The 15,913-nt window shown below is 42.1% G+C and overlaps 1 protein-coding gene across 5 annotated transcripts in view; it reads left to right on the top strand.

Moving 5' to 3' along the window:
* Positions 1-1,342: 1,342 nt before the first annotated feature.
* Positions 1,343-15,913, top strand: part of tab2 (TGF-beta activated kinase 1 (MAP3K7) binding protein 2) — a 49,337-nt gene continuing 34,766 nt past the window's right edge. For 3 of the 5 annotated variants that reach the window (XM_078274126.1, XM_078274127.1, XM_078274125.1), the window contains exon 1: positions 1,343-1,738. The gene's annotated coding sequence lies outside the window, so the exon portion shown is untranslated. The remainder of the gene's footprint in view (positions 1,739-15,913) is intronic. The other 2 variants (XM_078274129.1, XM_078274128.1) reach the window with 2 other exon arrangements.

Here is a 15,913-nt window from a genome sequence, read left to right as displayed (position 1 = left end):
AAAACAGTTAATCAACTCATTTTTACCTTTTTATAGTCAAGTTGAGTACTCAGTTTTCCTGCTCTCAACTAAACTTTTGGACTGACCAACGGGTACCTTTTTTCGAGCTTCATGAACTAAAAGGACGGTTTGGTTTTTTCCCCCCCAACGTCTCCCGATCTTTATGGCTTTTTTTGTTGACATTTTTGTTGCCTTTTTCAACTTGTTTTTTTCCGTGTACATTCAACACCACTGATCAATAGAAAAATGATTTCAAAATAGAAAACGTTACACTTCATAGCATGCTGTATATGCTCTGGGTCCGGATTGACTTGCAGTTTGGTCCAGATGGGGGACCTTGGTCTGGACTTTGAGAACCCCTGAACTAGAGGTTCAGTCTCCTGCCCAGGTGTCCTTTAGTAGCACAATGAATTCTGTACTATACACTTCTGTAAAATACACACAGTACACCTGTTTAATACACACTGTACACCTGTAGAACACACAGTTCACCTGTAAAATATACACAGTACACCTGTTTAATACACACTGTACACCTGTAGAACACACAGTTCACCTGTAAAATATACACAGTACACCCGTTTAATACACACTGTACACCTGTAGAACACACAGTTCACCTGTAAAATATACACAGTACACCTGTAGAACACACACAGTGCACCTGTAGAATACGTACAGTACACCTGTAGAGTGCACACAGTACACTTGTACAATACACACAATACACACACCTTTTCAATGGAATTCCATTGCTAGGCAACAGTCTGGACCAATCAACTTGGGGCCATTTAGAATGTTTATGTTTACAACTGTGAAATGGTCTATACATACACACACAGTAGGCTCCATCTGTAGAATACACAGTACACCTATTACACGACTTGTGGAACTCACAATTTTGTGGCTGCGTCCATTTTTTTTAAATATATATATATTTTTTTATAATATTTTCTATGTTTGATTTTAAATAAAGTAATCCAAAAGTATTCCGATTACATTACATTTTATTCGTAATCCAATGACTGACTACATTTCAAAGTAATTTGACCCAACCCTGTCTGTAGCCGACCTCTGACCTTCAACCTCTCTATGAGGAAATGTAAACAAAAATCAATACAGTATATTGTTGTTGTTGTCATTGTCCCTTTTGAAGAGTCAGACCAAAGCAGACCTTATTCTTTAGCTGTCCCACTTCTCTTGCTTAGTTTGCATTGCAGAAACCTTAAAAATATTCGGAGTCTTATTTGGCTGCATCTCCTGCAGCAGCAGCAGCAGCTCAGCTCAGCTCAGCTCAACTCAACTCAACTCAACTCACTCCTCCCTCAGCACAACTTTAGGAAACTAAAAAAAAACAGCTCTTCCTCTCGCGATAGTAACTTGCTTATGCAGCCGCCATATTCTGTGACAGTATTTTGATTCGTATCTGCTGGAAGTGAGGAAAAAGAGAAAAGTGAAGGGCTGTCGAGGGGAGGGGGGGGGCTGAAGAAGAGGAGCTGTCAAAAAGTTATTCCCGAGTCTCTGTCAAACGGCGGAGTGCTAAAGCTCCCTCCCCTAACGCTATTTCGAGGACACACAAGGCCCGGGGCCTCGGTGCAGTTAGCTCTTCGTCTCCCTGGTAGTAGCTGGACTCCTCTCGGCTTCTTCTGTCCCAGCTCCGCGGCCCTCTGGAGGTCCGGCGGCGGTCTCGGGTGTTGAAGGCGGCCCGGGGAGCGGCGGCGGCAGCAGAGACGGAAAGGTAAGTTACATTAACCAGGCTTTGGCCAATTAGCAACAGCCGGAAGAAAGCAGCTTTAATAGCGTTACTCTGAAATGAAAACGCATTTCAGCGTCCTGTGCGATAAGCGCCTTTATATAATATCCCTTTCTGTTTGGAAGAAAATGGAGAGAAACACTTTTCAGATGTGGAAAAAGTTTTTGTCTACAGCAAGTAACGTTAGCTAGCTAAGTTAGCTAACTTGAAGTGTTTGGAGGCTGTTGCCGTCTCGGCCGAGTTGGCAAATCACTGTCTTAAGTTCAAAACAGATTTGTTAACTTTCCCCCAAAGTCCTCTTTAATATGAATACATGTAACGTTAAATATATATTATGGGTCTTTTTATTTTACCAAAAAGCTGGCTGACGCTACATGTTTTGTAGCCCATGTTAGGCTACTTTTTCCATTGAGCTCTACTTTGAAACGTCGCTTGTCTGGATGGAAACGTTAAATCAGAAAACTCATACACGGGTTATTTGATCTCCTATAAGCCTAAATATGTAGCTGTTAACGTTACACCTTCATTACTTGTTTATCTCTTTGCTATAACACTGACACTTTTTTTGTGTGTGTGTGTAACATGGAAACTTTCTCGTAAGTAATCTACCAGTTGTGTGTCAGTCAAATGATCAAACATACAAGCTAATGTTCTTGTAAGCTTCACTATATGTAGGCCTATCCTGTCATTTTCATAATAAGATGATGCAAATAGTTTTGTAGTTGCTCAACTGTGGCCAAGTTAAACTAAAGCCGACACAAAAGCAGGTGATGATGAGTGAGTCACTTCACCTGTTTGATAACTTTCTGACATTTCTGTCCCTCATGGATCAGATGTTCCTGGTGGTTATGAAGGAGACTTATGGGTGGGTCTGAGCCTTTGACAGCTCAGATGTTGTGATGTGTTCTTGGGATAGTTCAGATGAGAGATGTTTATCCTGTCATGTCAAAAAAAGCTATAGGTGTCCTATGGGCTGGGAGGCACATGTTGCAACATTTGAACTATTGGTAAAGCTGAATGTTTGTTTGTAAGGTGAGTCAGGTAATTGGAAACCCAGAGAAATGGACGTTGTTTCAAAGTTTTGACCGAACATGGTTGAGTATTTCAGGTTCACCGAAGATCTTTGAGATAGTTTCCTGGCTTTGGTCTTGTTTGTGATTTTCACGCAGTCTAAATTGTATTTAATCATGCCGATTGCAACCGAATGTAACACAAATATTACTGTTTGATGACAGGTATGTCCATTTTTTTTTTTTTGTAATTTCAGTGCACGTTTATAAAGCCTCTTTGAATTCATGGTAGCGTTTGTGGTGGTCCACATGGCGCAGTGAAACTCCCTCTGGGTGTGTGGAGGAATCACTAGGCTGGTCTACATATTAACCCCAGCCACCGGTCAGATGATGCAAAATGTTGGTTGTGGCTGGAAAGCTCTACCAGCCGGTTTGGCAGATAATCAACATGTTTCCAATTAGTGTTTTTTTATTCCAAACCTGGCAGCTAAGAAATGTGAATCGCTCTTTGAAATCCTAAATCGACTTTGTGACATAAAAGGTAGTTTTTTTACTCTGTAGTAAGAAATCACAAATTCAGAGTACCACCTACCTGACTCCCATTATACGCTCCATCCTTAGCAGACGTTGACTGGCTTCTCTGCCTGTCTGCTTTGAGTTTTACAACTCTGAGGAGCTCAGAATCATTTCTGTCGGCCTCTAAACACCTTCAATCTAAACTGTGTTGTCATAGCTAGACTGTAAGAGTGTATATCATTCATTAGCAGCTTGTGCCTGTCTTGACTTGCAGTCAACATTGCACTTCCTGACCAATAAGCTGCCATGGCCAACTGTTTATAGGTGCAGACCCCTAACTGAAACCATGTGTGCCTGTAGCATGGCAAATATGTTGCTAGGAGGCCTTGCTGATTTACCACTGGTAGGAGACTCTGCAGTGAATAGTCAGAGCCTGTATGATAAGTGCTCAGTCGGGATTTTGGTGAGGACCGTGCATTTTTACAGACAAGCAGGCTGCTAATTGCTTTGTTTGGATGTCATTTGGCATGTACGCTAACAGGCTAAACCAACAGGACTAAGTGAGGGCACAGATTATAGATCTAAACTCGGAGTGCCTTGATACTTGTTGACAGAGGTGAAGAATTGGCCTCACTTGATGTGTTTGCTTTCGTACAATAAACAAGCAGGAATAACGCTTGCGTTTAAGAACTTTTACAACAAGCTGAGGTTGTGGCATGTTGTTGTCGCGAGGTCTGTGCCAATACTTAAATCTTCTTTCCTGAAAAACCTGTTTCCTGATTCATCATTTGCAGTTTGCACAACAACTTATCACCAATCGCAGCAAAGGGTGGGGGTGTGTAGTATTTTTCCCTTTCACGGGGAAGGATAATTACTAGTATGTTTGGATGGAGCACACATGCTAGTTGTTTGGATCAACAGTGCAGAGTCAGTTTAACCCAGGGCATTATATTGGCTTACCTTTCTCGTTCTCTGAGAGTCAGAACAGACTGAATCAGTGTAGATGTACAACTTAATACATGTTTTGACGCAGCTCTTTATCACTGACATGTCCACCTACTGTAGGTTATTATACTGTGTGTGTGTGTGTGTGTGTGTGTGTGTGTGTGTGTGTGTGTGTGTTGTCTTCGGAGTAAAAGTATCGAGGTAAGACCTAAAATGCCAAATGGGAGTCAAGTTGGTGGAAGGGTAGGATCCATCACATTATGCCCATTGCTGTAGACTCAGGAAGAGAACTTGGTGTTTTTAACCCTCCCCCACTCCAGTGTGTGGCTGTCAGGAAGAGAGGCTCTTATTGAAGCCCCCTCCCCCTGTCGAGCTCTCCTGACTTCTCCGCTTTAAATGGAGTCCTCCATTACACATGCTGCTCATGGTCCTCTCCAGTTCAAGGGTTAAATTGCACGCATCGGGGCTGACACTGCAAAGTCCACTACACCTTTAGCTGTCGCCTCCTCAGCACTTCTTCATTTTGCTGAGTGCATTTTGTAGGTTTTGCTACTTTTGCAGCAGCTTTAAAAAAAAAAAGAAAAAGTATCCACAATTATGATAGCAATTGCACAAGATCATTTTAGGTTTTTCATTGCTTATCTGTGGCACTTTGTAGTTGTGCATGACTAGGCTTTATTGTGACACAATAAAGCTGCATGAATTGATTTTTTTCTTTATTTTTTTGGCCACTTGAAGGCAGAAGAACTCCTCAACAAGCTGACAAACCCCCAGCCTTGACACATTCTGACTTTGCAGTTGCCTGTTGTTTACACAGCTAGCAGACACTGCATTTAAGCATTCATTTGGAGATGTGTTTCTGGCCAATACTTCCTCTCCTTTAAGCTCTGGGTTGGTCTAGTTCAACCCCAGTGAGTAACATCTGGGTCTTTAGTAGGGTTGGGTACCGTTTACATTTTTTACCGATTTTTGGTTCCAGTACAGTAACGGTACCTTTTTTCATTACCTTCACTCTGTACAGAAATGAAAAGATTTTAGTTGTAAAAATAATTCCAAACCTATTCATCCTATTTACTTAGAACATTTGTTATTTATTTAGTTTGTGTAAAATACACACCACACCACTCCTCTCCCAAACCTGTCCCTACAACCTATCAAATCAAATAATTATTCATTTCTTACACCGCAACGAAACTTTTATTCTATTTGCTATAGAAATAAAGTTTCCTTGCCCTACAACCTCCAGCCTGTCAGTCACCAGGGCATAGAGCAGGGGTCTTCAACGTTTTTTTTTAGGCCAGGAACCCCTCAGCTGAAAGAGAGACCGAGGGACTACTACTGCATGTACGTATATTGTACAATTGAGTTGCATGTTAAACTGGGCCGAAAAGATGAAAAGGAATGGTTATTATTTATACAGCGTGTTTTAACGTTAAACATACCATACATGTACCTTCATGGTTGAATGCACTTAATGGAAGTCGCTTTGGATAAAAGCCTCAGCTAAATGAAATGTAATGTAATACATGTGGAAGGCACAGTTGATCCTTAAGCTTAACTGTATGGCTACCATAGTGGCCACCTTACCTATAGTGAGCTTATCTTCATTTTTTTCTCACAAATAGGCCAGTTTATTTTTGCTATTAATATGTTGGATTCATATTAATGTATGTTTTCCGACATTAACTCTGGCATAGAAAACACTGCTGTGCCGGCCTGTCGCAGAGGAAGTGTGTATGTCTCAGGCTGTACCACCTGGTGTCATCCAGTCTCTCCCCTGAGCTAGCTGCAACAGCTTGAAGTGTGTAAAGTAAGATGTAAACAATAAGTACCCCACACCAGCTGTAACTTGTAAACAAAATAAGACAATCAGCTATAACACTGAAAATACAGCATCTCTGTTCTCTGCAAAGATAAACTAAATTACCTGATTAATGCAACTTTCTCATGACGTCTCATGGCCATTTTTCACCACAGAAAGCTGCTCCCCGCCTGGCTAAAGCTAATATAGTTAGCCTGAAGAAACAAGGCGTCTGTCCCAACTAACGTTACGGTTCGGAGGCGCGACGCTGGAAACGTAACACTAATCTTCAACAGCAGTCTTATCCACCACTCTCTCGCCTGTACTACTGGAACTGACTGGGAAACCCAAGTTTTCCCAAACTTGCAATGTTATAGGGGCCGGCAGGTCCTCTAACTCTTTAAACTGCATATATAGGCGGAGCTCGGCTACATAGGTGACGCGCCAGAGCTTCAGCGCTAAGGTGGGGCTACAGATTCCAGAGAGTCCTCCTCAGAGTCCCTAAAGAACCTGCGTATCTAACAGTAGTTCTGCATTTCATTAGTTCCGCATTACATTAATTAATTGCACGTGAGTTTTATTTATTTTTATACCGTGTATTCTCCGTGTAAATTCATGCACCAAACCGTGACGCCCGTACCTAGTGAACGCTGTCCGCGTGGAATTTTAAAAAGGTTAACAACACTTGCAAGGGCTTTACCAGCATTCTCGTGACTCACTGTGACTCAAACAAACTGCTGAGGTAATGTAGGCTGCTCCTCCCGTACGTGTGTGTGTGTGTGTTTTAAGGGTGTCACGCTTTCATCGTAATCAACCGAAATTAAGTCACAATCTCGAATTTTGAATTAAAAAAATGGAATCGTCGATGCTGCCACGCCCCCATGTCACGTCCGGATGGCTTGTCAAGCGGGAAAACACACACGTGTTGAAGTGCTGCGAGTCAGCCTCCTCTAACTTAGCTACAGCCAGTCAAAAGTTAGCGTGGAAACTGCAGATGCATGAGACCCGTAGACAGAACTTGAACACCCTCCTCTTTCACTGAAGTCGCCGGTGTGGAAGTATTTTGGATTTCCAGTGAGTTATGTTGACAGCGCTCCGAAATTTGGCACCATTTTATTTAACATGAGTCAGTCCTCGGTATTACCGACGTACCCAAAAAAAGTACAAAATTCAGAACCCAGCCCTAGTCTTTAGTTGATACATGCTTGACTCTCTTGACCAGCTGGTCACTAACTTATTCAGTCCATGCAAGTTGGTGCTGGGCAGCTAGCCTCTGTTTGGTCTATTATAGCTTGTTTTCTGAAAACATCTGCCTGCTGCAGGAAATATGCTTGAGGTGAGTGACAAAACTGAACCATACAGTACATTTATAGGCCGTGAAACCAGAACACCGGGCTAAATGAGGCTAAAAAGCTCCATAAAGCTCAAGAGCTGGGCGATGATTCTCAAATTTGACACTGTGAGCAACCCCTTTTTGATAAGTGGAGCTTTAAATGTGAACTTTGTCAAAATAAAATACAGCATTGGTTAATAAAAAGTAATCTCCATCAAGCAAAGAATGAATAGTCATGACAAGCTAAGGATTTTGTGGACGGTTATGTTACTCTCTGCTATGGATACAATTTGGTTTGTGCTCAGAAGTATTGAGCTAACTGCATAGGTGTTACAGTAACACACAGATTCAGTAATACAGATGGAGTGTAATGGAGATATATGAAGGTTTTGATTATAGATTATAAAAGAGAGCAGTGATGTTCCTATAACTGCCCCAGGCCATTTCTATGTAGCTAAAACTGACCTACCTACACATACCTAACACATGTGTACAGTCTTCCATTTGCTTGATCTGGAAAATAAAGAGAAGTGCCGCAGACAATTTCCATTTTAGTTGCTTTGGCACATTGATGTTTCTCCTGAGCTCTTAGTGCCTCTGTTGTCATTTATGGCATTTCTTAGATGTTCCCGTACATTTCGATGTGGTGGCTTTTCTCGTTACGTGACTGTTTGAGATCTTCTAAGAAATGACACTGAGGTGGTAATTTGAATCACAGTTTGCATAACAAAAACTGTCCCAGTAAATTTTAAGGGCTGTGGTGCTGCTGCCCGGGACACAGTTTGCTCATGTTGTGTGAAAGATACTGGTGATAATTTGTGTGTAATCTTGCTGCTGTTGCCCGATTTGTCAGGGCCTGTGTAGCCTACAATTTGTAGATCCCACGTAGTAACTCTAGCTTTAGTGTGTAACAACTCACACTTTGGTTTAGATTTTAAACTTGTGATATGTTTGCCACACTACGCAACTTCAGGTGAAAGCTGCTTTAGGCAGCTTTACCCGGCGTTGCTGTCAACAGTGGGTTATTGCAACGGCGTGCACATGGGATTCAGTTCCACTTTGTTGGCCTTCTGTCGTCATGCCACACACTCTGCAGTCAAAGGTATTATTATAGCGTACCTTCTTTTTGTCTCTCTCGTTACATGCATCAATAAACAGGAGAAGAGTGAAACACATCCTGCCCCCTCCCCCACCCCTGTGCCCTTGACTTGGCTCTAGGTTTCCTCTCTGATGGCTTTTCTATTCCTCTAAAATCTCTGCCCCAGCTTCCCCAAACTGACACATGCTCTTTCACATGCTGCAAAGACCTTGAACTACTTGGTTGGTCTACTTTCTCGAAAACTGTCTAGAACTTTACTTTAGGACAAAATCCAGGCAAAGTCAGCTTGACAAGTTCACTATCGGCATTCTCTTGGTTCAAATTTGCACAGGCGCACACATGTACACTTTGGAGCGGCCCTGCAAAACCACAGTCTTCAACTGTATGCAGAGAGCAATATAGGTGGAGCAGTAGATGGTAAAATGTCCTGGTTACCTGGGGGTTGGGGAATTTACCTGGTGGCCTTCTGGTCCCTTGTACATCAAGGCTACTGATGCTCCATATTTATTAGAGATAATCACTTCAGAATGTTTTTGTTACATTATGACACAAAGCTGCCATCACCAGAACTGGAATTTTAATAACATATTCACCTGGTAGGTGAGAGCAAATCAATACACTTGAGTATTGCGATATTTTATTTAGCAATACTGTATTGATTTTCAAAAACGCAATATTGATTTTTTTATTTTTACAATTATTTTTTGAAATAAATATATATATATATATAAATATATATTATTATTATTATTATTAATTATTAATTAATTATATTAATTATTAATTATTTTTTTTTGACGCACCACTAGTGTCCTCGCCTAACAGTGTCTAGCAGTGCCTGACTTTTTGCTAGAAGCTAACAATGTAGCTATGGCTGAACTTTGGCCTACTTTAGCGTATAAACATTTGCTCACTAAGAACCTGTGAACCACAGTCCCAAACTGCCAGTTTGCACATCGTCTTTTTTTAAATATTAGTTTTTCTAAAATTATTTTTTTTTTAAATCCCAATATATCGCCTTATGCGCAGTATCGAAATATATTGCAATGTATGGAATCGTGACCCATGTATCGTGATACGTATCGTATCGCCAGATTCTTGCCAATACACAGCCCTACATTACAGTGTAATGCATCTGCAACCGTGGTGGAAGAAGTATTCAGATCCTTTACTGAAGTAAAAGTACTACTACCATACTGTAAAAAATACTCTGTTACAAGTAAAGGTCCTGCATTGAAAATGTTACTTAAGTAAAAGTATGTAAGTATTATCAGTAAAATGTACTCGATAGAGAAATCCTCACATTTTCAAAACTGGAAAAGGGCGAAACCATTCGGTCAATGTTTAATGGTCTAATCATTTCAGCTGTAGGCTACTTGTAGGCCGTTATATTGTTGGATAGTTTAATTAAATATTAAAACATTGTATGTTATAAACTACTATGTGGTTTGTGTGCAAACATCCTAATTTGTAAAGTCACTGGTAACTAAAGCTGTCAGATGAATGTAGTGGAGTAAAAAGTACAATATTTCCCTCTGAATATAGTGGAGTGGAAGTAGAAAGTGGCATGAAAAGAAAATACTCAATTAAAGTACAACTACCACAAATGTTTACTTAAGTACAGTACTTGAGTAAATGTACTTAGTGACATTCCACCGCTGGTCTGCAATAGAATAATACAGTGGTGATTCACTCATTAAGCGTGATAGATATTTTGACAGCCCATTAAAATACTACTCTCTACATTTGTTGATTATACTAGGACGTTTGTGAAGTTACTATTAATCATTAAGACTTGATGGAAGCTTGTGTTAGCAATAACTCTTAGTTTCAGTGATGAGTAAAAGGCAAACGGATCGACAAATGCAGAAACGTGTCATGTCAGTGGTGTGTAGAGATGAAGAATTAATGACTGAAATTGTCACGTTTAGGGCTGGGTACCGAATTCAGTACTATTTAGGCACCAACCGAATTGCCTCTAAAGTATCGAGTATTGAAAAATGCCTCGTCATTCAATACCCCAATTTCAATACCTAAGGAGGAAATCTCATCAGCTCTCATCAGTGAGCCAATAAGCACGCAACATGCTTCTACCAACATCTAATAATGTTTGTGATTGGCTGTCTAAAGGCAGTAACACACCAACCCGATAATCGTCCGTCGGACAGTCTGGCGAGGTCAGTGACTCGGGTCTGTTGGGTGTGTTCTGTGCCGTCGTCCGTCTGAGGAGCCGTCGGCCTTCATTTTGGCTGACCTGACTTGTTGCGTCGGAGGGCAGGTTTTTTTCGGGATGAGCGTGACTAGAGTCTCTCAAAATCTGACGAAAATCTTTTAAACTGACCTTTGTCGATCTGAAATGAAGACAGATTCAGCAACACGGCCTATTTCTCTCTGAAAATGTTTTCAGAAACACGTTTCGGTGAACTATTTTAGTAAAATATGAGATCGTATTCTGAACAAGCCGCCGTGACAGTCTGGCTTTGAATTTCCGGAGAAACCAGACCGTGAACGTGACGCGTTCGTCCAATCAGCTGCCGGTTTTCATTTTTTTGGGCGACAATACAGCGCCATATTAGCGCCGCCTGCTGTTATGGATACGTATTACACGCTCAAGTCGGCGTCTCTTCGGTGTGTTCTGAGGCACTTTTTGGACCGCGGGGAGCCGACTGATCAGTCCGACTGACTTTTCTGCCAACGGTCGGCCGTCGGGTTGCTGTGTCAGGGACTTAACGTTACACATCGTAGAGACACGCAGGAGAAACTCTACGTTACGCACACGTAGTCGGAGCTGAAAGAATTTACTAAAAAAGATTAGTGCCATAATTTCTTTTTGTTTTCTAAAATTGGTATCGGGGAAAAAAAGCATCGTTTAAGAACCAGTATCGAAGCCACGGTATTGGTACCGGTATCGAACATTTTTGAACGATACCCAGCCCTAGTCATGTTATTATTCATCAGCTCAAATTTGGAGACAAGGGGACTTTAACCCTAATATCACCAAAGTGTACAGACTGGTGAATTGTTCAGCTAAATAAATGAACTCAAAAAAGACATCTCGTGTAATGGCACTTGTAAATCAGGCTCTAACGCGGTGGAATAATTAAAGAGCAGCTTTTCATGCTAATGAAGTGTTTTTCAAGTTGCCTTTGCAAAAAACTTGGCTATGAAATAGGATAGTAGTGCAACCATCAATTAAAGGAATATAGTAGAGCTCCTCCGCCGGTTCCCTTTGAATGTAGCATTTAAACTAATTGGAACCAGAACTGCTGGTGTGTTAAACAGGCATGTTTTGGAAAGACAGCAGTGCAGCGCTTGAGACACTTCGGCATTGTTAGTGGGATCAGTGTTGTGCTCAAAGTGTTCTTTTCCACCCTTGCTTTGTTTTTTCAGATTTATTGGTCAATAGAAGCACACCAGTAGGATTACATTGCCCTTTATTCTGAGTGACAAGAAAATGTGCTGTCACAACAGCATAATATGCAATCACTTGAGCCCACAGAAAACTTGTTTACTTCCTGTTGTCGGACTTCAGTTATGAGTGCGATTTACTTTCACATGAAACCAGGTGCCAGGAGCCCACAGGTTTAGGATTCAGTTTGACAAAATGAAAGCAGTTAGAAAGGAATCTTTTTTTGGTTACAATTGCGTTTTCTAATGTTGAACTGCATTATGGTTTATCACTGAAAGGTCAAGCTGGCGGCAGTGTCACATTCTTCCACATCAGTTAATGGCTGCTTTGAATTTTCAGCAGAAAACATCTCTCACATTACAAATTGGCCGTCTGTGACTTTTCCGAGACCTGCTCGCAGTGCAAACCAGCGCTGTTCGACGTGAACAAACAAGCCATTTAATATAAGTATATTTTAGTGTCCCCTTCAATTGCTTGTTGGCTTGCTTTACATCCACAGATCTCCTGTCCTTTCTCGTGTTACGTGTCACTGCACTTCCACATGGGCGTCGTTCTGACACAGGCTGCTTTTTGGAACGTAAGACTTCTGAGTGACAGGCAGCACACAGGAAGATGGTTCAGTGGTTATCTTTGACCTCTGTGCTCCTCAGAGTCTTGCAAACCGTAGCCTGTGCAGCAGGGTGTGTGTGAGTGTGAGTGTGAGTGTGAGTGTGAGTGTGAGTGTGAGTGTGGGTGTGGGTGTGTGTGTGACACAAACTTCCTCCCATACTGCATTGCTCCGAGAAACAGCTCAGTTTGCATTTTCACAATTGGCCTCCACTGCCTAATTCTACATGTTTGGGGGTGCAGAGGCCAATTGCATAGTATCATCATAAAAAAAAAAAATAGAAATAAATGCAGCTCACTCCATAGTTTCTTTGAAAAATATAATCTTACATTTGAGCAGTATAAATGTTTGAATGATTAGCACTTACTAGGTGTGGTGGAAAAATTGATTCTTAGATGTGTCGCTATTCTCTCATGAAAAATTACAGCTCGATGCAGAAAAGTGTACACGCTGCCAGCGCAGCCGCGCTGTTGAGCTCTCATGTTATGAGGCGGAGCTCTCAGGATGGCTGCTAATAAATCTGAGATTGCAGATTCCCCCTGGCACATCCAAGTCAGCAGTTCCACACTCCAAACACACATTTCATTTACGATGGCGTCACCCCAATGTATGAATAAGCAGAACGAGACAAAAACAGACGGGAAGGCGAGTCCTTCTCCCCACAGTGTTCACTCAGCCTCCCGCTGCTCATTCGGACCGTGTCAGCGTGTTAATCGCTGTGTATATGCGACCACACTCTACGGCGGAGAGAATACAGGGTTAAAGCATGCGATCCAAGTGCTCGAGCACTGCTACAATGTGCCTTCATATATGCATAACCCGTTCTCATTTGCAGCTCGTCACATAAGGCGCTGTGCGTCACGGTCTGGTGTGTTTTGAATCGCCCATTAAAAGATAATGGGAGTAAATTCAGCCGTTTATTTTAATTGTGGCTTATTACATATACGCTATGTTTTAAAAGTAGCAAGTAGAAAGACACACAGTAAGAAAGAATAAATTATGTATAGAAATACAAAATGTTGATGCATCAAGATGCATAGGTAATCGATTTATCATTGCTCTCAGAACCCTCTGAATCGGAATCGAATGGTGAGGTGCCTAGAGATTCCCACCCCTAGTGTTTCCTGCTACAAGAGAGCACTGTTAATCACAGTTGATACTAAACAGGATCCTTTGGTGGTGAGTCTTGGAGAATAGCAGACGTGCACTCTGGCCTACTGGTCAACCCATTTCTTCTCTATGATACATGAAGATCTAGAGTCTCCTTTCCGTGTGTATTTTGAAGAATTGACAACCTGATAAGATGAGTTAAAGGACAATTCCGGCGCAAAATGAACCTAGGGGTTAATATTATCTATCTTTTTAATAAACTGTCTGTGCACTTACAAAGTTCTCAATGCTTGGGTTTACATGTAGAGACCCTCATTTTGCTACCGTTGAAGTGTGGTGCTATTTTGAGCCTTGTTAGTGGTGTAGAAATAGCGATTTAGTTTTAGTGCCCCGAATGCCTAGCGTTAAGCTAATCAGCGGTTTCGATTAGCATGAAAACATGTCCCAGAGAAAGGTTGACTCGGTACACGTGTTATTAACCCCTAGGTTCATTTTGCGCCGGAATTGTCCTTTTAAGATACCTACAAACTCATTGATGCACCTGTCAGTGGGTTTTGAGGAGGGTCTGACTACTCCACACGGCATTCTGGGATGCTCTGGTTTATTGGCATGGCTTTAAACCAATCACAATCGTCATGGGTGGAGCTAAGCGCCGCACGTAGCCCCGGTGCTCCTGCAAAATGGCCTCGGGAAGGAACTTGGAGCAACGGAGCAATCCCGGAAGTGGAACGTCGTGGATATAGACTACTACTTAAGTAGCGGCGGTGAAGTCTCCACAGCGCCTGCTAGCAGCAAATGATGCAGAACAATATGGATATAAGACCCGAGTCGCCTCAAATTTGGCTTCAGTTGGAGCGGGACGGAGGAAGAACTGCGTGGCTGTCGACAATAAATATTGTTTTTAGGAATAAACCTGCCTCCTGTGTGACCTGTCCATAGCTGAATAGGGTAGGCCTTTGCTTCTCTATTTTAACGTTGGCCATAATGGTGGTCCTTAGAGAGGCTTATATTTTCTGAAGTGGTATGTGGTGTAAAACGTTTGAGAAACACTGCACACAAAGGCATTGTAAAAGATGCACATCCACAGTGAGTGGATCAGAAATCAAAAATCTTTAGCAGATGGATCCCTGTAAATGAGGATTTACTAGAATAGTTTTGCAATGCATCCATGGAATTGATGTGTGAGTAAGCAGATTGTGAGTTGTTTTCTGTACGATGGATATTGCAGGCTGCTGTCTTATCACTCCCCTGCTTATCCTGTGGGCAGGTTCTGGCCCCATGTCCCCCTAGACTCCCTCCAGACGCAGTACAGAATGCTTGTCTTATTCTGTGCTCTTTCTAAATGCCATACAGGGACGGCTCTGTCCTTCATCATTTCTCCCACAGTCTGCTGATGGTCTTTCATCCCTCTCAGGTTTTCAGACGATGGGAAAGGGCTTTGATCTAGTATCCTATCAGTAACAGCGTGGGCTTCGGGCTCTCATACTCCCTTGCTCCCTTGCTGTCTCACTCTGAAAACATATTGTCAGGGCGTGGTGGACAACGGAGTCCACCCAGCTGAAAAGCCTTTGTTTGTTGTGGTTCAGTGTAGCTTTGCCAATGGCAACTGCCTGTGTGGGTCTCTATGAAATTCTTGCAGCAGTAGTGGTCTATTAAATTAGACCCTATATTTGCAATGATGATGTTTTGCAACCTTTCACATCTCTGATATAACCACCTGAGCTCCGGGAGAAGAAAACAAACCTTACGTCTCAGTAACACTTACAAAGGGGATCTTTTTTCCATTCCACTGGAGATTGCACAACAGCACTACAAACATACACACATGTAAAGCTCGAGCCCTCACCCTTGCATCCAAACTGCGCAAAGACATCAGATTATTTTTTTGTTGCAATGACAACTTTCTAGAACTAACCAGATCCAGGAGCATGTTGAGTAAATGCTTGTAAAAGTGGAATCAACTAAAGAAGATGGGGGCTTTGCACTTTCCCCTCTCCCCTGCTTGCCTAAAGTCTCCCTTTGTTTGAAATGTTTCCGATAGTTTCCCCTGTTCTAAGTTACTGATCCATGGAAACTTCAATTTAAGAAGGAAAGCTGAAAGCTCAGTACAGGGATATCCCTGGGTTAGCTAAGTCCACCCCGCTCCCCTCACCCCCTTCCCTAACCCCCATACCCTTTTCCTCTGTTTCTTTCATGGCGCCCTTTAGCCTCCCAAACCCACTGGCCTGCCTCCGCTCCTGGTTAGAGATGTCATAACAGAGCTGTTCTGCTGTGGTATTCCTTAGAGGAATGTGCTGCCTTCGGTGTGTGTGTGTGTGTGTGTGTGTGTG

The sequence above is a fragment of the Sander vitreus genome, chromosome 18, assembly GCF_031162955.1.
Source record: "Sander vitreus isolate 19-12246 chromosome 18, sanVit1, whole genome shotgun sequence".
Classification (NCBI taxonomy): domain Eukaryota; kingdom Metazoa; phylum Chordata; class Actinopteri; order Perciformes; family Percidae; genus Sander; species Sander vitreus.
This window is presented reverse-complemented; position numbering and strand designations above follow the sequence as displayed.